General features: G+C 43.4%; 1 long non-coding RNA gene across 3 annotated transcripts; it reads left to right on the top strand.

Annotated features, from left to right (window-relative positions):
* The first annotated feature begins 7,135 nt into the window (after positions 1-7,135).
* Positions 7,136-16,536, top strand: LOC146174169 (uncharacterized). 3 transcript variants are annotated; one of them, XR_014702050.1, is made up of 4 exons: positions 7,136-7,447; positions 9,105-9,220; positions 12,169-12,347; positions 16,364-16,536. It is a non-coding gene; the product is annotated as an uncharacterized LOC146174169 (long non-coding RNA). The 3 variants fall into 3 exon arrangements; XR_014702051.1 differs by having other exon boundaries at positions 9,105-9,282; XR_014702049.1 differs by lacking the exon at positions 7,136-7,447 and having other exon boundaries at positions 9,209-9,339.
* Positions 16,537-23,880: the final 7,344 nt, after the last annotated feature.

The raw sequence follows: 23,880 nt of genomic DNA, 5'->3' as shown, positions 1-23,880 counted from the left end.
CTCGGCTGGGAATCCGAGAGATGGAGGCGCCATTTTCGGTACGCCCAGGATTTCTATTTTCTAATGTAATCATTGTGACGTCATTTATTTGGAAAATATAATGGCACTGGAGTGACGGCGACAGTAAGAGCCAATAAACGCTGTCAGTTTAAAACATTTAAAGCGGCTAACAGGCATTTGATGTTTAGTGGAATAAAAGCAGCGCTTTATAGAAAAAAAGTCGCCCTTAAATTTCTCCCCGCAGTAGCTACAGGACTCATATCACGGATAAAAACAAACCATCGCGCCACATCACCTGGAAACGAGCCTGCAAATTATGCGACTTTTACTAAAAACAGCACCCTATCGAAAATCCCACCGTAGATTACCATAAAACCACCATCGTTTTGTGGTGGGTTTATGGTATTTAGAGTGGAAAAACGGTGGCCATGGTGTTTTTTTCGTGTCCATGATGGGCATGCTTTATGGTGGTCAATCTCGACCACCATACTGCCCACATCATAACCACCGAAAAATAACCATGGCCACCATTTTCCACCCTAACCACCAAAAACCCGACTGAATTCGTGGCGCCATGCTGGCGATGGTAGCAAAAGGTGTGCATGGTGTGTGATCTTGCTTCTGTGGTGGATACGGTGGTTATGGTTCCCTACGGTGGGGCCATCATGGGGCAGCCTTGGTGTCAAGGTGGTCAAGGTGGGCGGTAATGAAGAATGGCGGCCAACTTGGCTGGCTCATCTCGTGCATAGCGCACCATATGGCGGTGTGGTAGAACGAAGTATATAAGTATGTCCGACGTTTCGAGTCGATTCTTGAGCATTAAAGTGCACGTAGTAGAATGTCCTAAAGCCACGTACATTCGACAAATATACCAGTTATTGCTCGCCTTATTCCCCGCAAGCGAGCATGCAGGCTATATTCGAATGTAGTACATCGGATGCTACATCGGAAGCCGCGATCGCGACGAGGAGCTCACTGGTTTTTCACGCCTCACCTGCCTTCCCACAAACTAATCAGGTTGATGTCTGCATTGGCCGGTTGTGCTTGGCGGGTGTGCAGCCACGCAAACGACAGCGGCAGTGCCTACGGTTCGCACATCGCCTTGTACAGCGTGCTTGTATAATCGCGTGCCGGCCGCATTCAACGACCGTTTATCCGCGAGGACTGGCCTCGGAAGACGTTTTTATCTTCAAAGAGAACAAATAACTTCACTTATAAAAGATTATACGTCATAGCTAAGTCAACGTATGCCGCCGCCGCCGCCGCGATGTCTATGCACGCTGTGAGCGAAGCTACACGGCCGTGGAAAGTCAGAAACATGAAATATCCGTTTCAGGTAAGCTTCGCTTGTAAACTGGGGTAAACATGGCGAAGCCCCAGCACGCAGCTTTGTTTTCTCGCAAAATCTCTTATATAGAGTTTAATACAGCTCGGGTGAAAGTAAGCCGAAGAGCCTTCGCTCACGCAGCCGTTGCCGCAGGTTTCATGTGTACGCGTTGCACAAATTCCACGCAATTTCGCATCTCGCAAGCTACGCTGCAGCACCGCGATGTGGTGGTGCTTATGCGCATTTGGCACAAATCAAGGGGTCTGCGCGTCTGCGCTCGATTGTGCTAGGAAATGATAGCAGCGCCGCGACGAGAAAACTGGGGCATCGCGATCGAAAGAAAAATGAAAGCCCAGCTACTCAGCTTGCGCCTTGCTCATGTATACAGACATGACATTCGCTTCCAGGGAGAACAGTAGTCAGCCTCTGCTATGAAAATGAATGCAATGCAAATTTTGTCAGAGGTACCTATTACGGCTGGAAAAGCAATTTTCTAGCACATGTGCAGTAGCAGTAGTATGTAATTAGTTTATTATATATCCGAAAGGAAGGAAAAGGTGTTTGTCAGCCCCGGTATCTGCTATCTGATATCTGAAGCACCTGAATTGGGACGGCAGAAATAAATGGGTAGTGAGGAAGCAGAAGACGAAATCAAAGAGGTGAGCGATAGGGAGAAAAGAGGAAAAATAAAGATATATACACTATGGCACAATGTGCAGAATCGCGGGCCTTAGCAATAGCTCCAAGTGCAGAGGATCAAAGGTATGTGCTGTAGTGGCGTTTCCACATCGTGAAACAAGCTCCATATGCTTGAGCTAGCTGCATATAAGTGGAAGTGGCACATAATATGCAATTAGGGAAAACAACACTGCATGTACTGCCGTTCTCTTTCTCCTTGTGAATGTTATGCTGACCCTCATCAGAAGTCTCAAAAACAGTACAATTCATACAGAGGCGAGAGTGCACTTAATTTGAGCACTACATTCCAGCAAAACCCTGTAACACTTTCCATAGGGACATTTTAAATGATGCAACAGCCACATAAAATCTTTTGTAGCCATAGGATACATTTTGGGATTAGCTGCAACGAGATTGCTGATGCATGTGCCATATGAGCTGATAAAAGAAAAAGTAAGGAAATAAGCCTGTCCCAAGAAACTTCGTAACGCCCAGTGTAATATCCCAAAGATAAATAATGGTTGGCATATGGAATATGAAAGCAAAAAAATCCACCAAGCCATATGCTGAGTATGTAAACAGTAACAGCATTGTTCAAAGCAGCTTTATGCTGTCTTCAAACAAGGCAATGACACTGTAGCATGTAGTTCTAGTTACCCGCTTTAAAAGAGGTATGTATACGAGTATTGTTAAAAAGAAAAATATGTTTCGGGTTTTCAGAACAGGAATAATTATCATCATCATTATTATCAGCCTGACTATACCCACTGCAGGGCAAAGGTCTCTTCCATATTTCTCTAATGTTATAACCCGGTTCTGTGCTAGCTGTATCCACTTGACCCCTGCGAACTTCTTAACCTCCCCCGCCCACCTAACTTTCTGCTGCCCCCTGCTACACTTTTCTTCCCTTGGAATCTAGTTTGTTACCCTGAGTGACCATCGGTTATCCTCTCTTCGCACTACATGTCCTGCCCATGCCCATTTCTTCTTCTTAGTTTCTACTAGAATGTCAGTAACTTGAGTTATTTTTCTGACCCACTCTGCACGCTTCCTATTTCTTAATGTTACCCCTACCATTTTTCGTTCCATAGCCCTCTGAGTTGTCCTCAACTTAAGTAGAACCCTCTTGGTTAGCCTCTACGTTTCAGCCCCATAGGTGAGTACAGGTACGATGCGATACTACTGGACAGGCCGCCATTGGAAACTGACCCTGGCAACGTTTAACGCTAGAACCCTAGCTAGTGATGCTAGTTTAGCAGTGCTGTTAGAGGAACTAGAGGGTATGAAATGGAATGTCATAGGGCTTAGTGAGGATGGTTGTTGTCAGAAACAAGTATTTCTCAAAGAATGCTAGGCCGCTGAAAATATGTAAGCCAGAATCACTTTTGAAAGGTTGTTTTCTTGCAGAGTTGGCAACGAGCATTAGAGGTCGAAATATGGTTTATACAGTAAGCATTATGGCAGGCAGCATAAAATGCTGAACGCTATTTTCATGTTCACAAGGTATATATGAAGACATTGAGGAAAACAAATGCGTTTTCGATCTTATACTATTCAGACTACAATAAATGCTGATGCTCATGGTGAGAAGCTTACCACAGCAATTTATCCTTGGGGCACACTGTATAGTTTTTGCCAGTTTATAATTATACAAGTTGTTCAATAATTTTGAAAAGTGAGAGATGCACACATCTAATTTTGCTTTGTCTGCAATTTAACACTTCACAGATAGAAAACAAATAGAAAGTACTGTTTGTAAGCTAACTCAAAACTGTCTGATTAAGTATGACTGGTGAAAGGTGGATGCATCATGGCCACTACACTAATAAAAATCATGCCAAAGAAATTCTTGGAGGTACTGAAGAACTCATCCCATACAAAATTTTATTGCTGGAACATCTTTGCTTACCCATATATAAGTGTCCTAAGCAATGTTATCAGAACAAGTATGATAAGCGACCATGTCACAGTTTCCTGAACATCAAAAATAAACGCAGCTATAAGGAGGAGGTGGAAAAACACAAGGAGTTGCTTCAGCCTATGAGTGGGGTCTTCATTCCAGAGCTCCACTGACATTACCTAATGAAATGATGTCAATTTAAGGAAATAGCAGAACACATTTCTGTTCCTTCAGTGATGTTTTACAACTACTGTCAGCTCTCTAAGAGTTACTGAAAGAATAAAATGTCTACAAGAAAAAGACTAACCATGAAAGCAAAATGCAACTTGGAAAGGAGGAACCTGAAATACTTTCACACTTGTAAAGCTTTCATATACATCGATGTCATATGTGCTATGCTACATACTAACAATCAGCCAGATGTGCTCTGGCTGTTTGGATCAAAGGTTTCATCATGGCTGCAGCTGAACATTAAAATATTGATTCAACAAATCTGTAATGCATTACCTAAGCCCTCTAAACTGCATAGAACCCAAGTGCTTTTTGCAAAAAATGACAATTAGCAGATCAACATCAGGTCAATAAATATATAAAAAAATGCGATAATTCTAAGTATAATGAAATAACTATGCACCATCATAAGAAGCAGAGCTAAAAAACAGGACACAGAAAAGAACACAAAGACAAAGTGAGCTCAGCCAAGCTCAAAAATTGTGCTATGGCCTGTTTTTTTTTTTTTTGCTTCACAAGATGATGACCAACTATCGAGAAAATACCGTCTCAAGAATTCCATCAGAAATAACTAATAGTGCTTTATAACTTGTGGTGAATTACATTTCCTGCATTTCACCATACCAAGATAAGGCGCAGGACAAAAGGCAGATGCATGCGGTTGTACTCGACGTTTGTTGAAAGCATTACAGCACCCATATAGCCCTCCGCCACCGACTCGTTCTCATCTATAATCTAAACAGAATAAGAGTGAGAATGCAGCCATATGCTGAATTAAAATATGTGCCTAAAAGCTAATCAAACAATCTCGCTGGATAACTTGAATTGCAATCAATAGTGCCTCTGTCGAAAAGACAACAAACAATGCAGTCAAGTTGTTTTCTGAATACAGAGAGAGCTAAGCGTAGCAAAGAGGAACTCTCATTTCTGTTCGAAACCCTGCAATCGTGCCTTGTATCTGGGAATTGTACAAACTTTCACTTTATACGGCACACATAACTGACCATAGTAATCATATAGAGCAAAGCAGGTTAAAAAACAAAGGTGAGCTTGGCAACCTGTGTTCATTATATTTTTGTTGTCCTGTCCTTTACTTTGTTAGCATAATTGCAGCCCCACAGTTCACTTCTACGAAGTAGACTTTCTGCTCTTGCCTCGGTAGTGCGAACAGCACGACTATGCAAATAATATAGCGTCCTAATAATATAGTAATAATAATAATTATATAGTGACTGTGAAGCAAAGAAAAGGGTCAACCGGCATGTGAAATGATTGAGTTTGATCAGGCCATATTTCAAGTTAGGGGCACAGATTTGTGATTTCAACACCCTAGAGGCATCATCTACCTGTAGAGCAGAATTACGAGGCAATTTAAAAGCAGACATTAATGTGTTATTATGAAGGTCAAGCCAACCTAATGACATACTTGCGGTAACAAGCTGACAATTTTTTTCTAAACTGAACTTCAAGGAATAGGAGAAACAGTGCAAGTGGGAATTGTGTAAGAAAGCATAAGATCAATGAATGAACTAATGGCACACTACAGTTTCGAAATTTCTTCTTGCATTCATAACCAAGTGCTTGCTTATTCATCCTGCATCGCAAGTTAATGGATAGCTCCACTTTTGCAAACATCGTGAAATCGGCAAGCTTGGGTAACTACAAGTGGTTAATACTATTAGCAGCTGTCAGTTGTTTGGCATAACTTAGTTTTCCAATGATACTCTCACGATGCACTGTTTTTTTTTTTCCAAAAGTTGCCAGCAGGCAGGTAGTGGATTGCCAGACTTGTCAAGTATGATCGCAACCATGCAAAACAGCTTTCACAATGTTTCAGATTTTAGTAAGCGCTTAAGGCTCAATTTCCAACTTGGATCCACACAAGTGTGGCCTAAACGGTCAGCAGTTTTGATCTTCATTGCCCACCATGCACACTTGCTGCTGTTGCCCTGGGCAGAGAGTTGAATACACGAACATTACAAACCAATGAAGCTACAAAGGAATCGTTTTGATGCTGAACTCTTTTTTTTTCCGCCTTCAAGTAACCACTTCCGTGAAGTAATTCTACTTCAATAAGATATGTAGCTATAAATAATTACGTACACTGCCTCCCGGCTGCGAATACAAAATTTCAAACGTACCAATGGGTTTTTTTTTATTTTTTTTTCTAATCAGTAGGTGCGACCTTCGCCGCTCCAAGCCCAAATTCCGAACACAGCTTCATGCACTTTCTTCCAGACGAGACAGCCACTCGAGGAAAGCTTCGAAATGGCTGTTTCCGCTTCACTGTGCCCTCCCAACATACAATTTCTGCGTGCCAATCTACAAACACAGGCGTTTCTCGCTTCGTTTTATGGATGAGTGACGCACTTGGCCCATCGTACACGACACGCACACAGGCACGTAGAAACACGGCTTATTTATTTACAAACACGGGGGTTCCTCGCATCGGCTTATTAATGAATGGCACGCTTGTGGCCGATCGTACGAAACGTGCGCTCGCGCGCTGAAACACGGATTATCTACAAACACAGATGCTTCTCGCGTGGCTAGCGTGGCATGCTTGAGGCTGATCGTACACGACTACAGCCTCATTTGACACGACATGCACACGCGCACGTACACAGCTTGTCACACGCCATGAAGCTTCTTGGTGTTCCGACGGCAAGACAGGTTGCTTCCGTTGTCACTTGCGACGTTGCACTCAGAGTATCACAAACGTTTACACATTTTATACGGGTGCGATCAAAAATCAGCTGACCGGGGATTGCCAAACCCACCGTAACAAGATTATCCCTCTCAAAGCGCGCCGTCTGTAGCTTGCAGTTTAGTTCATAATTTTACCGCTGTCGGTAGCGCTGCATACCATACACTAAAATAAAAGAAACAGAGTGAGAAATAGTAATTGTTTCTAATTTTGAACCCATTAGCTTTTAAATAATGTTAAAATATTGAGTGGTGTCAAAAAGGCGTAATATTATAAATAGTAAGTCATTGGAGAAGTTAATAAATAAAAAAAGATGAGTGAGTAAGAGACACTTAACGGCCACTTGGCGAACCGGTCACGAAAAATGTGGTCGAAAAATGGGCTTGCGACGTAGGTGGGCGCAACGGCCGCGGCAGCCGCGATACTCTCTGTGTACGCAGCTTTGCTGTTTGCAAATACACTGCTCGTAAGCTTGTATGCTTGTAAGATGTACTTGTACGGTTGAATCTGAAGATGGCCACTTTTTTCGGGCGCACGTCCAGCGTCTTCGGAGCAAAGTAACGACGTAAGGACGAGCGCGGTGCTGTCATCACTAGCAAAGCCGGTGAGTATTTTGCCCGTTGGTTTGATTTTCCGCTCGCATTCCATTCTTGCTGGACTCTAGGGTACTGGACGCAAGAATGAAAAAGCGAATCTGACACAGCTCATTGTACTAATGTGGAAATTACAGACTTTGGATCGCGCGTCGCGGAGTGAAATGCACGTGCAATTTCTCGAGCGACCGTTGTGGGCTACATTGAATGAGGAGGGATTGATTTTGACAGCGTATGAAGAATAAAAACGGAGAGGGCCACAGCTAGTTTACAGCGCGTATCTATTTATGCAGGAACATGAGTTGTTGCTTCGCGCTTCTTGAGAGACCCCCAGTGAGCGATTCTGAACACCGCGTTGACGATAGCCACATATAAGCCCCAAACGCTTACAACTCGGCGGCTTGTGAGGGCTCGTACTGAGAAGCAGCGTGCTAAATTCGACTCGATATAAGGTGAGGACGAAATATTTTGTCAGGACGTGAACTCATTTTCTTTATTTTGAAGGAATGGTGAGTCGGCTACCTCCGCAATGATTTTATGGAAGCGGTAGGTTTTCAATACAACTGCAGCTGGCACCTGCTGGCACTTGGTAACCGCGGTTACCAGAACTTTGTGTTTTATTTACTGCTAACATATTTCAGAATTCGTATGTTTATAATTGGAAAAATTATCCTAATAATCGTAGTAATTTCATTCATAGTATGCACCTTAGCATTGGCACGTGGCTGTGTACTATAAACTGACGGGTGCACTCTCGTGGTAATGATTTGTTGCTGCACTACGTATATATTTATTTGCAAACACTGAAACATGGAATTCTGGGCTATGGGCAGGTTTACACGAGGCATTATACGTAGAAAATAACGGTAGGTGAGAAAAATGATTATGACAAAGGCCTGAATCAAATAGCACAAAATTTAATTATGCGTTCATCTTTAGAGATTAATTTATTTTAAGACTGTGCCAAACTAACATTAGTGTAGTGTGCTGGTTCCAGTTAACAAACTATTAGATTTTGCTAATCTCAAGAAAGTGGCGTTTAGAGCGTAGAAAACTACTTAAGCAACTGCGGTAAGGTCTCGACAAATGCCTGGCACATACAGGGTGGCTGCACAGTTTAAAAGATCACTGAACAGGGGTAGAAGGGGAGCCTCAGATCTTAACCCAAGCCAACGTTTCGACAAGTGGATTTGTCTTCGTCTAGCTGCCCAAATGAAGACAAGTCCTCTTTATAGAACTGTGGCTCGACTTGCAAACTGAGGCATCCTCTCAACCTTCGTTCGGTGCTCTGGCACATACAGGGATAAAAAAGAAAAAATTCACAGTTCAGAGTTTAATGCGTGGAAACAAGTTTAAGGCCAGGCGGCACATTAGTAGTACGCCACGCAGCAGCCTGAAAATGTCTTGTAATAACCTCTGTGTGAATGTGAAATTTGAATTTCCTTGTAGGGAGCCAGTACTAATGCGTTTAACTATCTTGCTTGAGGTTAATTTTCTTTATCGACCCAGCACCTTGTCTCTCTGGCATACTGATATTGCTGCAGGACTAGAAAAACTTTATTGCCATATGAAATATACCTTTAGGTGCAGCTATTGCCTTGTTTAGTTTTATTTCATCTGACATAAAGGCAAAAAAATGCACCAATTTTACCATACATCTTCATGCAGGTGTTAAAACTTGGCATCTGATGGAGTCCGTCTCCCAAGCTTCATAGCTGGATCTTTGTGTAACAAAGACTGCAGGCATGGTTCATGCTGGAAGCTGTACTTTCCAGCCATTCAAGGTCTGCACTGCATGGATGCTACTTTCATTTCTGGGCACATCGCTACTCCAGTCTGTAACATGGTACAGTGCCAGCTGACCTGACAGTGCTGTTTTGCTGGGTCATTGTTATTTGTACAGGTGTGTTATTGTGAGCCTCAATTGCATCATGTATGTTTACTGGATTAATATAGACATACTCATGTTACTTTTGTTAGGGCCATCAGCATGCTTAAACCGAATGCTCAACAGCGTGCCCTAAACTGACGCAGGCATTGCAAAGTGTTGGCCACTGGAGCTGAGACAAGGCCTCAGCATATTTGTGGTGGCTGACGACAGCTGGAGTGCAGTTTGATACAAGTTGTTTTCGACTTTCTGAGGGAGTGCACTCTTGACAAGGCTGTAATGCCGCAACTGCATTTTGCTCGTGTCTGCAGCCGAACATGTTACAGTTTGCTTATCTAGTCAACCTTACATGCTGTGTGTGACTGCTCGTACTCCCTTTTTGTTTTCCTGCTTGAAACAAAGTTTAGGAAAGGAGGAGCGAATGTGGATTCATGGTGTTTATAAAGTTGAATGACAAATACATATGCTGGCTACAGTTCAGCTTTTTGAGGCCAAACTTCTTTATTCTCAGGTTCATGACTTCATGAGCTTTGATTCTAAACCTGAAATGTGCATGAGCAGTCACACATCATGTCAAATTGCTAAGCAAACTTCGTGTTTTCTGTGTGCGCATGTAATTTTCTTAGTGTGTAATTTTCATCTGAATACTCAGTACACTACAGAATGCTTGCACGTTTGGTGTTTTTCATGTAAGTTATTTATTGAAACTCAGGGGAAATAGTCTCTTCCCGAATAGTACAGATCAAAGGTGAAACTATAGCCTAACAGAAAAACACACTCACATGGAAGGCAACAAGACACAAGGTTGACCAACAACTCATCCTTATTCCAGGGTGCAGACGAATATAAACGTGAAAGGGAGAGGGAATGCGGGGCATTATTAACACAAAAAAATGATGTGCGTGAGATTAAAAGCTAAAACCAATGTGAGGAAACGCGGCTGAAACACCAGCGCCGCGATAACAAAAGGGGGGGCGGTGGGTGGAACGGTGATGGCTGGAGACACCAATGAGAGCCAACTTAGTCAAGCACTAGGGTGCTAAAAACTTGTACAACTGTCCGAGGTATTTCTTCTTTTCGACGAGTGCCACAAGACAGTGCTGATTAGTCAATAATTGCCACCGCTTCCAGCGCTGCCTGCATTCACTGCACATTCTTGTTGTGGGCTCCCAATGCTTGCAGTGTTGAGACAAATGCCCCCCTCCCGAGAAGCATTGTTGGAATACCTTGCGTGCTTCTTTGCTCGTTCATTATAGCACCTACCAATCTGTTTTACGTACACTTTACCACACTAGATGGGAAACCTGAAGCCAACACCACTTCACAACCACGCATATCGCACCTGGGCACCTTTTCAATATTATTAACCTTTGAGCACATTAAAACGCTTAGGGGGGCATACACCTCAGCACTGCAAGCATTGCAAGCCCACAGGATCTGCCCACTGGGGCACGAGCTGACCTGCTTGGCTAGGAAGAGCACCCAGGTAACTCAAAACGTGCTGGAAGCAGTGGCAATTAATGACTATTAGCATGGCCTCTGTGGCACCTACTGAAAAAGAGCAGAAATGTCTTGGACAGTCCTACAATTTTTTAGTGCCCTAGTGTTTGACTAAGTTGGTTTTCTTGTTTGTGCTTCTAGCCGCCCCAACCTCTTCCCACCCCCCCCCTTTTTTTGTTGTCGTCGCTTGTGTTTAGCCACATTTCTTCACGCATTGGTTTTAGATTTAATCTCTTCCAGGTTGGCCTTTTACAGCACCCATGTTCATACATTTTCTTCTTTATATTCTGCTCTTATCCTGCGGCATTGACTTCATTTATTTCATTGTGACAACTGAGTGCATTTTTCGTGTTAACGCCCTTCACTTCTTTACCCTCTTCCTTTTGCTTTCATATTCTTCTGCATACTTGAACAAAGATTAGTTGTTAGTCAGCCCCATGTACTTTCGTATTCCTTGTGTCTTTTTCTGTTAGGCTATAGCTTCAACTTTGACATGAAACAACTAGCTCAGATCTAGATCATCCTGGAGTAGTAAATGTTCTGGCTAAAGATTTCATAATACTCAGATATTTCGAGCTGAGTTTTAAAAGCTTAAAGATGACACCTTGAACTGAAAAAAAAAACTAAATCGATAATGAATGATCTTGCAGTGACAAGTTCTTCATGCATAATATAGAAGTACAGCTCATATACATTTTTTTTTCAGAAATAATAAAGGTTTTTATTATTTTTATGGACACTTAACTCCCTGACAACTTTCTTGTGTTTGACAGCGAAGGCTACACAAGAAAGGGAATGAGTCCAGCCTTTGTCTCCATGCCACTGACAGTGGGTTGTTCAGGGGAGGGGTGATGAGGGGAGGTTGAAAGGATGGTGCGGGTTTTTTGCTGTCCCGACAGTATGGGGGCAAAAGCCTATTTCTTTCCCTTTCTTGTGTAGCCTTCACTGCATAGCCACTGAGTTTTCCATGAATACAGTCGTGCAGTAGTCAGAAAAATTCAAAAGGCTATCACATGATAGGATCTTTAACCCCTAGATAGGGAAATGGCTTTTGACTGTAGTAAATGCTGCAAATTATAAAAAAAAAAACATTGAGAGGGTCAAGCATCCAGATGCATTCAACATGGAATGGCCATAAAGAAAGGATGTGTTATTATTGTGGTTACTGCACTGTTCTGTCAGAATAATCTCGGGTTCTTCCTGTATGCATTGTAAGTGCACATTATTAGCTATGCCTATAGAAAAGCTGCTACATTATGAACCCACTGTGCATGGCATTTTCAAGCTATTAAGTTTTCTGTATCATTCTTGCAATGTGCCTGAGAGCCACCTTTATAACTGCAGGTGTGGTTATGGCTGGGCTGCTTGTGCCACTCAACACCGATTTGGTCCTGGAAATTGCTGGAACACCTTGGATGCGTGAAAGAGCTGCTGTCCAGAGCCTAACTGCGGAAGCCTGTTGCTACATTGCAGGCTCAACTACCACGGAGCACACCATGCCATTTTAGTCGACATATTCAAAAGTAAGTGAACTTTCCCAGTAGAAATTCTATTATACTGAATATATTTTCAGTATTTTAGGATATGTACTTAGTACTTAGATCATCTTAGCATGAGCCACTTTGGTGCTTTAAACCCCATGAACCAAGCAAGGCTGAATTTGAGAAAGATGGCTTCAGAGTATGAAAGAGCACTGAAGAAGGGTAGAGGAGAAGCCTCAGTTCGCAAGCTGAGCCAGTGTTGTGACAAGGGGACTTGTCCTTGTCTGGGTAGCACCATCATAACTAGCAGGGTTTAAATGCACTTTTGCCTCAGAAGAACGAAAGCTAGGGAGGGAGAAGAAAGAAGCAGGGCAAGGAGTGAAAGAATGTTTCCTCGGGGTATGAATTTATGAGCCTGGAACCGGTGAACCCTGTGACCTGAAAACGAAAATAAAAAGTGGCAGTAGCAGAAAAAGGTATAATTCAAGGTAGATAATGACTCAGCATTTAAAGCAGGTTTAAGGGGTACTCAACTTCTGACTTTTTTTTTTTTTTTTTTGGGGGGGGAGGTTGTTTTCGTAGTCCGGTTTGAGCGAAGGACCTGCAGATGCTCCCTTCGTCTGATGCGTGCATATGAGTGCATTGAGACAATTCAGTAAAAGCTTGGTAGGGTAGTAAAGGAAACAAAAAGATAGTGTGGCTAGATATTGTTAATTTTCGAAAGGAGCAAGAGAAAGTCACTGCTTGCAGTGGAAGTCGGCATCGCAGTGTTGTAGCGCAGTCCCGAGTCCCATCGTTCCGTGCGGTGTGCGCCACCAGCAACGACAGGCATTGGCATTGCCATTGCATGACACATCTCCAGGGATTGTTGCCTCATGCTGTTGCGCCTGTATGCGCAAAAGCATCGCTGCCGCTCGGCGATGCCTCCGCTCGCCACTTCGCTGTAAGCGGGTCAAGCTCTTCGTGCACATCGAGTAATGCGGCTTAAAATGAATGCATTTGGATCGGGACCGAAAGATATTTCGAATAAAACGATATCGTTATAACGAGGGATTACTGTAGTGCAAATATCTCGAAAGGAAAATTAGAATTCCTTACATACATTCCCTCTGCACTATAGTTAGTAGGGACAACACTCCCATAAAGCATTAATTCTACAGTTCATTCTCAGCATGTGTAAAATCCACTACCCCCCCCCCCCCTTCTTCTTCAGACAACAGCAAAGCTGCAAGTGTTTTTCTAAACACGTTTCCTTGTCACCACTGCTTTGGCTCCACTTGAATCCTTTTCTTCAGATAATGTCTCGCTAGGCAGGTGTAGTCTACTCTGATTTGCTTTTTTTTTCTATTGCCCTCTTCTGGAAAGCTCAGTATTCCCCTGTGGCCATATATCTTGTTAGATCTCTTTACGATGCCTGTCTGTACCCTTTCAAGAAACAGGTGTCATAATCCAACCTGCTTCAGGTGGTTATCTTGTAGCTTATCCTGCTGCTGCCACTCTTTATTTTCGTTTTAGGTCACCTTGTCACAGGTTGCAGGCTCATAGAAATTGATACCCAAGGAAATATTCTTTCACTCCTAGCCCTGCTTCAAGCTTGCATCTGTACAAGACATGGCAGAACAGAATTTGTCAAGGTACATGGGTGCCTTCAAACTTTATTAGCACTGACTTGGTCTTTCTCATCATGCAAGTGGAAAGGATCGTCGCATGCCGCGGTTGAAGAGTTTATAAATGTTCGGTTTCCGAAGGACCTTTCCCAGTTTCGTGAATTACGTCCCGGTACGAATTCACGGGGGCCATCATGCAAGATTGGATGATATGAGTTTTGGCTTGAATGAATAACGAGGTAACTGCTGCTACCTTTTGCGCAGTGAATTCGTTGATGGTCTTCAGAAGGATGACATTCTGGTGGTACCTGATTTTCAGAGTTCTTTCTAGCCCTCCCTCTTCCCTACCTGGCTTTTGTACAGAAGCAAAGGTGCATTTAAACCCTGCAGTAATGATTGAACTGCCCAGATGAGAAGTTCTCTTGTCAAAATATTGGCTCAGCTTGCAAACTCCAAATTGCCCTAGACCCTTCTTCACAGCTCTTTTATAAACCAACCAGCCTATTTACTTTAGCTTGCGTAGCCATATACTATAAAAAAAGATGTTCACTCTGTCAAGCAACAATAAATTGTGGATTGAGGTGAAGATGTTTCTGACATAGAGTGCTGCACCACTGTCAGGCTAAGTTAATGTACACCTTCTTTTGACCCTATGCAGCGTTTTTGAACATCAGCTTCTGCCTAGTGCATGATATGGAATTTTGTAGACTGTGCACCAGCCTTAACTTTGCATAATTTTGAGTGTCTGCTGCAATAGTCTAATGTGACTAGTGGTGGTGATCCACTTGGTCTGAAGCAGCCTGAGTTGTAATGACACACCTTGCATTGACCAAGGGGCGGCACCTAATGTCTGCTGGCTGTCTTGCCCGTGTGTGCAAACTGTTCAGCTATGGTATACAAAAGCACATAGAAAGTTCTGTTAAATTAAAACAAACATGGAATGCATGTTTGAAATGAACAATACGAAATAAAGAGGCAGAAGTGAACTGTTTTGTGACTATATTTCAGCAACCCTTTGGCCTTCAGTTATGACCAATACAATAGTTAAGAAATTAAACATATTTATGCAAAAAATAAGGTTCACTGCATTTTCTACCTGTTATATCACGAGATGTAAGTTTGGTTTGGCTCTTTAGGTTTAATGTCCCAAAGTGGCTAAGGCTATGAGAGACACCATAGTGGCGGGTTCAGAAAATTTCGACCACCTGGGGCTCTTTAATGTGCACTGATATCGGACAGCACAGGGGCACCTTGCTTTTTCCATTCATCAAGAAGCGGCTGCTATGGCCCAGATATAAATATAAAGTGCTAACCGCATGAGTGACACTTCACGGCGGTGGGCTGAAGGCGCGCGTCTTTGGGGAAAGGCCGCGGCGCTGTTCTAGATCAGCCGTCGTCAAACTGTGCTCTCTCATTCCTTCCGCGCGTGGCTCGAAAAACGTCGCGCATCAAATTGCCGAGGGTGGTGCGATAGTCTTTGGGGAAGGACCAGTGAAATTGGAGTTCGATGTACGACGCAGCTTCCCTATACTTTTGCATGGAGTTTTCAAGGGGATATTCCACGAGTTTGATGGAACCATAATTCGAATTATCCTGGTTCAGCTCTAGTCATTATCTGCGAGTACTTGCCAAATCTACCCTATCCCATCATATTTTTCGTTATTCTCCTTTCGTTGTCTAGATCTGTTCTTACTGCGTGTCCTAAGTATAGATATTCTTGCTACTTTTAGTACTTCGCTACCTATTGGTAAACTGCTATTTCTTCCCGAGGCTGTTAAACATTACTTCTGTCTCCTGCGTGTTGATCTTTAGACCTATCTTTCTGTTTCTCCTGCCTAGGTCATCAATAATTTTTTGCAGTGGGTTAGAATGTTAATCATGGAGGTTGAAAGCAAAATGCAGTTTCTCAAAGCGAAATAAACTCAGGACTACAGAAATTGAGAGCTTGTTCGAGAGGTAGAAAGCGAGAGAGTGTTTACAGTTTACCAGGTTCGTTGACGCCGGCATCTTTGAAACTCGAAACTTGGGCTGCACTGCTGGCTGGGCATCTATGCAAAGCATCTACCAAGCGAGCTGCGCAGTGCTGCGAGGAGCCAAATTCTTTCAGCAGCATGCACACCGGTGCCAGCATGTTGCCTCTCCCCCTTCTCCTCTGCAGGCCATGGTGTGGCTTATCAAGTGCATGCCTTTTAGAGGCTAAGTTATAGCCTTAACTCAAATTTGTGTGACCTGCTATCGAAACGTCTTCCCCCCATCTCAAGGGGTCCAATGGCTGAAAACCACTGTTCTAACATGCACAGTGCTACAGGACTGTGTCAAAATGGAACTGCCATGTTTCATTTTGCTATTTTTGTGTACTACCACTTGCATAGCCATATGCAAGATCTATTTGTGTATGGCATGGGCTGATGAAGGAGAATTGAAAAGATACATGTGTTTTCTTTTTTTCAGATTGTCTGATGCAGTACATAGCAAAACATCCGAAAACAGATGTGCCTGATGAAGTACAAATTCAGTCATGCCGCCAACATCTGCGGCGCTTCTTCATTGAGGCCAGCCGGCAAGGACATCGCAGGAAAATCTCAGTTGCCGATGATTCCAATAAAGCTGGAATCTGAGCTCGACTTTCTATATGCTGCTTATTCAGTGCGTGCTTCAGTAGGTGAGCCATTTCTGCTGCTACCTGGATGCACAGAAGCTGTAAGCTTGCATGCTCAGTATATCACTTAGCAGGTTAGCAAATACAGCATCGGCTCCTTAGCCATCAGGGAAAATAGGGGCACTACCAGCATTCTGTATTTTCTTCACCAATGAACTGTAACTATATGTGGTACACAAGATGACACACCATTCAGTGTGCTGTACCACGGCCGGTCTCGAGGGAGAGCGCGCTTCTCTTCTCTTACGGCCTCACCTAGTGGGGTCTGTTTTGACCTCCCGCCACACCTCGGTGGGGTCGCCACCGCCCCACTGCTGTGCCTCTGCTACCGCCGTTCATGCGCAAAGGAAACGCACTCGCTCTTTGTCCAGCCCGCGTCAGATGCAACCGGCAGGTCCTGACATTTCACTCCTTTGGTTTATACAAAGATGCCATAATCAGCGTCTAAGATTTATCATGTACGAGGAATAAAATATAGTCAACACCCCTTGTCCTTCAACGAAGGACAAGCGGTGTTGACTATAATTCTTGTCCTCGTAGAAGAGTGTACATGAGGCTGCTTCTTTAGCTAGTTTCAAGATAGCGCAAGCGTCACACCCGAAGTCACTGATTAACTTATCAATGTATTCATCGACGTAAGCTAAACCTGAATATGTGACAGTGGGTAATGGGATGACAGGAGATGCCACCACAATTCCTTCATTTCTTCGGTTACTGATTGCGGCCAAGCAGAAATGATTTCTTCGGCATTGACGAAAGCTGCCTTGATTTTGCTCCAAGATGAAAGTTCCGTCTTGACAACGTGGTCAAGTGCCGCTGTTACGGCCCTTGCGTCTAGCATCTCGTTCTTTCCGCACATTAGCCTTACTTTCCCTAAGAGAGCCTCAATGGGGTCGCTATTGAGTTTCCTGGTGAGGGCGGAGCCGACACCATTCCCCAGGAGGTATTCTAAAACTTGTACAGTAGACTCGTGATGAACAGAATTCCTTGCAACGTTTCCTCAGTGAAAGTTCCCTTCTTTAATGCTTTAGAAGTTTCTTGAGTGCTTTATAAGCAAGTGAACTCGTTTGTCAGCCACTGCAATTGAGTATCACCAGCTGCGTCATTTATTAGCCTCTTTTTACCGCTTACAGCACAAGTGGTGTCATGAATATCAAACCATTGCTTTGTTTTTATAAGCATAATATGTAAAATTTCTTTGAAACAGCATTTTAAAATAATGTTTAAATACAACACATTTCCTAATATATAAATTATAATAACATTAAAAACTCAACCTTAGAGTCTACTTTGACTGTTATGCTAATACTTTATATCATGCAAGCATTATGCAACTCACATTATATTTTTATGAAATTATTTCCATCTTCGGTGCTATATATGGATGGTTTTGCATCTAGCGCTGAAAGACGGTTTTGCTGTTGCAGAGGAGTTGCTGTAATGTTAGCCTTGAAGAAGCTTCAATGTGATCACTGCTGATTTTTTATTTATTTTTTTTTTTTGCATTTTTGTGCAGGCTTGGAAAAAGGCTTGGATTGAAATGGGCAAAAGTAGCTAACATGCCGCAATGTATGTCATATATGCTTCCGAGCGTCCGCTGAGCGACAGTGTTTTTTTATATAATGACTGTTCACGTGTATAGTACACTGATGATAGTACACTGACGACATGCCGCTGCAGCATCTATTCCGTGTTCTTTCATTTTGGGGCTGCACTCACCATGAAACCCGCGAGCGACAACATGAAACCAGGCAGAAGCCACCCGGCGCCGCTGAAGCAGATACGGAGCGAACAGTGAGCAGGTCGCGTGCCTTGCAGCGGTGGAGAGCGTAACTCGAGGAAAAACGTTCCCATTGCTCCCGCAGCTATTGAGGATGCCGGAAGAAAGAGCGCACTCTCTTCCTCGAGACCGGCCGTGGCTGTACATACCTACCTTGCTATCCACCATGCACACCATAACGACCATGTAGTACACCATAACGACCATGCGCACCATAATGACCATGCACACCATAATGACCATGCACACCATAATGACCATGCACACCATAACGACCATGCCCACCATAACGACCATGCCCACCATAACGACCATGCACACCATAACAACCATGCCCACCATAACGACCATATGCCCACTACCATAATCCACCATGATCATGGTTCCATCATAACCACCATGAGAAAAATTTCCGACAGGGCAGTAAGTTTAATCTACAGGGCCATCCACAATTGAGACGAACAGTTCACCACCCTCGTTCACGCGCGTACACCTCGACACGGCCACACACTAAGCGAAGTGCCACAGTCGCAGCACTATACGAAAGGTGGCACTCCGCATAACTTGTCACTGCGACGCGACCCGCGGTCGGGTTGAAATTATTTGCACCGTGAAAAGTCCATCCGAACACTCACTTATTCACCCCAATGAGCTTGTATGGTGGCGGATCGTTATAGCGAAGGTGGAACCAGCGAGGTACTTTTTCTTTCTATACTGATTGAAAACACAAATGCTTTACTTGAAACTTGTAGCTCGTGTTTTGTGCCAAGCTTCGTGGCGAGGATCGAAAACAGGTAACAAACATCCACGCTGAAGAACTATGGCACACCTCGCACGCTCTCACCTGTCTTCTCCAAACTAAATGAAAAATATGAAAGGTTAAGCCGAACAGTGAGCGATGTGGATAAGGCATGATTTTCTCAGCAAAACGATGCATAATTTTGCAGCCTTAATTTTCCCCCTTTTATTAGTTGGCCCCCAACCAATGATAAAAATCATGTCCGTTTGTCTACGGTTTAACGCCGATTCATTCGGAAGCCCGGGGTGCCGGTAACTTTTAATATATAGCACAAATTTCGCTTTTAGAACGTTTCGGTACCAATGGCAAAAGAAAAGAACAAGCAAATCAACCGCAAATGTACATGAAGCACAGTGTGCGAGGTTGAGGCGCCATCTTTACGGCGAATAACCCTTACCAGATAAAAAAAAAATCCTGTCTTGATCAGGCTGGTATGAAATATCTCCTACAATATTAAGAAATAGTTTATGGACGTTGCAGTACCATAAAGAATTGGTTTAAATGCAATGCGGAAGCAATTTACACATGCAACCTGTCAGGCTGAGTATCAGCCATTATTCTTTAGTGAAAATAAAATAAATTTCTTCGGGACTGCTGCTTTTAGGATTTTGAAGTCAGATGCTCATCCTTATTGACCATTTAGTATAGAATTAGTGTATTTTATCCCCATAGAGAAGGAATAAAATTAACTGAAGAGAAACTTACCAGGACTATTTATGTGGTCAGTGTGCATCTGAAAATAAAACACAGCCACTTCGTCTAGAATAGATATGTTCAGGTGAATGCTGTGTAATGTTCTTATAAAGAACAGATTTCAACGGCAAGTTCTCACGGTATGAGAGGTTAATAGAGGCTACCAGCTATGCATATGAAATAACATAATAATGACATAAAGTTCAGTACACGGCCTATCCTTTGTTTTTTTTTTTGCGTATTACTCGCTACTACGAACAGAAAGTAATTAAAAGAATGGGGCAGCACATAAAAATTCTAGAAGACACTTTGGACCACTAAAGTGCGATGAAGCGAAAGCCATTATAGTGCGGTGGATCCTAGCCCTCCACTACGGCACCTCGATCTTCCTTTCTTCTTTTTACTCCAACCTTCCTCCCTTCCTTTACGGCGTGGTACTTGTGTCTGCGGAAATCTGTGACAGATACTGTGCATTTTCTGTCCTGCAAATCAATTTGTTGTTGTGGCTGTAGGAAGAAGGAAAAGAAAATGCACGGGCCTGCTACTGTCTCTATAGCCTAGTTACCTTCGCTGCTTCGTGCGGACAGAAGGGAGAAAGTAGAGAAGTAGGTAAAAGAAGAGGGAGAAAGACGCGTGCCGCAATAGCCGTCGTCCACCACCTAAGCGGTGGCGGGTGCAATGACGGCCTAGAACAGATGAAAAGTTGATGGCAGGCTAGCCACCGCCGCAAGCGGCCTTGACCTACCAGTCTCAGCCCGGGAGGGCCAGGAACAGCCACCCTTCTCCGTAAATCAATTTCAAACACCGCTTATGCCTGCTGTGCTAAAGGCCAGACTTCTGGGTCTGCGTCTGTTTGATGTGTGGTGCGGCGTTCGAGGAAGCGGCAAATGAAAGACACCGCACGAACTGCTGGATCGGACGAATGGCGGGGTTAGCTTCGTATATGCATAAATCGCCTAGTGACGTCATGGCCTGTCGTGACTGTACACCGCGCGCCCTTTGTCGGACACAACCAGCATTTCATTGAACGCATCAAATTTCAGCGGCATTATATAGTTCGTTTACAGGAAAGGGAAGGCACAGTGTCTGTCACTGGTGGAATCCCGCTATCAGTATCAGGTAGCCAAAGGGGGTTTATGAACAGCGTTTCACGATCCGGAGCGTGGCGCAGTTAGTAGAGTGCTGTGCTGGGTTTCAAGGCATGGAGGATGGATTCCCGGTAGAGACAAGATTCATTAATTTAATTTTAAGGCTCGCTCTAAAAAAGCGTGACACTTCTGCTGACAATCTTCTGTCGACAACAGTGCAGCATTAAACGCTTTCGCCTTATTACCACTCCTCATTGTCTCAGCACGACGTCTGAATACCGCTGCCAGATACACAACCTATAGGTAGCATAGTGATGACACAAAGCTCACCAGCAGTTCTCATGATGTGAGTCCTACAAAAAATCAAAAGCTACGAGGTACACAATGGGTTTAGATGCGCGATGAAGCAACAGATAATGACATTGCTCTGTCATAGTATGGGACGAGAAAATACTGCTTTTATTTTCCCCATGGACTAACAAAATGATGTCGCCAAGCTTTACAAATATAGACACTATTTGGTAACAGCAAGCAGTAAGTACAACCAGGTAGTACCCAAATGAATTACCACTATGGAGACGATAAGCAGTAGTTCTGCTCAGTTTCGGATTAAGGTAAGTAATATCCATCTGTCAGGTAAGGAAGCTAATTAGCACCACAATGTCGGAAGTAAGCAATCTAATTGTGCGACACTTTGCTACCCCTGCACTAAAACGAAATAATCTGATCCGGAAATTGAAGGCAATCACGCGTGCACCCGGGCGTTACACACAGGCCTTATCCGTAATTACATAGTAGTCGTTAAGCTTCAGGGACTGCATGAGAGCAATAAGAAGCTTATATTAGGTATCTTAAAGAATAGGATATTTGGCAGACTACAGCATGCATACACTGTCTATGGGTGAGGTGTACTACACTCGGCATCAATTTGAGGTGAAGAGGTTTCTGTTTATCGTGACGAAGGTTAGAACATTTGATTTGGATTCGGTTCTCCCTGTTCGTGTTCGCCGGTTAGTGGAGTGACGGGGCCGACATGGGGGCACGGGGGCAGTGCAGCGGCCGCCGGACTTCTATATTGCGTGTACAGTACTCACGGATTGAAATAGGACACTCGGAGCGCGTGGCCGTCGTAAAGTCACTTGATAATTTGAAAGTAGCGACACTCTCCTCCGCGCCGCGCTTTCCTCCTCGATTCTCCTCGCGCGGCGGCGGCGAGCGCTGCGCACGAAACGCTTTTTCCCCCTGACGCCCGCCGGCCGGCCGCAGCAGTGAGTGAAGCGCGAGCTTTTGGGCCAGGTCTGCGCTCCAGGAGTGCACAAAATTTTTGAAAAATTGCGAGAAAAGCATTGAGAATGCCGATAGTAAAGTTCATGAATTGATTGGTTTCTTCTTAGAACTGTTTGAATGGGGAATACTGATAAACAAAGCTTTCAGGCGAGTTCTGTGCTACAGACACTTTTTAAGTCTCATGATAAGGTTTTACTTTGTGCACTTAATCTAGTACTGCCTCTGACTTTGTGTTTGTTTTTTTTTAGAGCGTGAAATCTGTCACCGCGGTAAAACTTCAGAAAACGATCCAGGCTGGTGCTTTGAACTTCAAGATTAGAAAAGGTTAAAGCAGGACTTAGTCTATTTCGCTACTGTCAAGCTATCTCTCTAAGCATAGTATATGTCACGTGATCAACCATGAGATTGGATTATTGGTTAATTGTACATGTATTTCAATCAATTACTGGGCCAAATTAATTGATATTTAGTAAATTGCAATTAAAATCTAAATTTTAGCTGCAACACCGAACCGTATACCGTTGGAAAGCTTAGGCCAAGTGTAATGGCACTGTGCTAGTTAGCGATCCGCGATAATCTGCGTTCATTAGTTAATTTTGTATAAAATCAAATTTTGAGCTGTTCCTTGCTGCTTCGAGGCAAGGAACAGGTTTGCCACGGCAGTCTTGATATGATGCTGATGGAGGAATTAAATAATTTTATGAGTACGTGGCCCCTCACTGACTTCGCGTGTGGTTAAAAGACAGCAGGGTACACTGGGAGAAGTGGTGGGCCCTATTGCCGATACACTGAAGTTCTGGGGCTAGCATGCTGTGGTCTCATGCGCTGTGTAAAAGAGCTTCATTTCATTGAACGCAACAATCAAATAAAAAAATTACAAGGTGCACCTAGGTCGTCAACGTGCGGAAATGAGAAAGCGTATAACTGCCAATCCATTAACTATCGCTATCCTATCTATCACTATATCTACTAATGCCAGAGACCTATCGTAACTGTCACTATCCGCAACGAACACTATCACCTCACTATCCGGGCCTATTACTATAATTTACTATTATTATCCGTAACAGTCACCATCATTACCTATCACTATTCATAACCATCACTATTTAATCTGATGCCGTCCCATGACCCATTGATATACTTCAATTTTCATTGACTTACGTTGTCAGTCATATCTCTGTTATCTCATAATATCTGACGAGACAACTATACATTGACTTTTAATTCTTATACTTTCTTGTTTTCTCATAAATGGAGGTGGGAAAAGAGCAAGCCATAGAAATAACTGACTACTATCAGCGCGAGGTTCATGTCTCTGTCGAGGAGGCTTCCTTTACTTCAGGACAGGTCGGTGAGAGGAAATTGATGGAACTGCGTTTGGTCTGTTTTTTTTTTTTTTCGAGTTCGTGTAATATTGGCGGCCCAAACTGGTCTTCAGTGAAATGTAGCTAGAACATAGAGCGATGAGATAATTACTCAGGCTAGGTTAAAAAAGAAATCTTGCATACAATTGAAATGAGTAATATGTTACAGTGTTAAGAATTGTTGCTCGCAAAATGTTCCCCTATTTTTGCATAATAACTATAATCATCATTGATTGTTTAAGTTTCGTAAATACAGAAAATTGATGCAATGATTCCGGCTGATTTGACATCGATG

This window comes from Amblyomma maculatum, chromosome 11, assembly GCF_055883805.1.
Source record: "Amblyomma maculatum isolate TAMU_Amacu chromosome 11, ASM5588380v1, whole genome shotgun sequence".
Lineage (NCBI taxonomy): Eukaryota > Metazoa > Arthropoda > Arachnida > Ixodida > Ixodidae > Amblyomma > Amblyomma maculatum.
The sequence above is the reverse complement of the archived record's forward strand: the minus strand, read 5'-3'. Positions and strand labels throughout refer to the sequence as shown.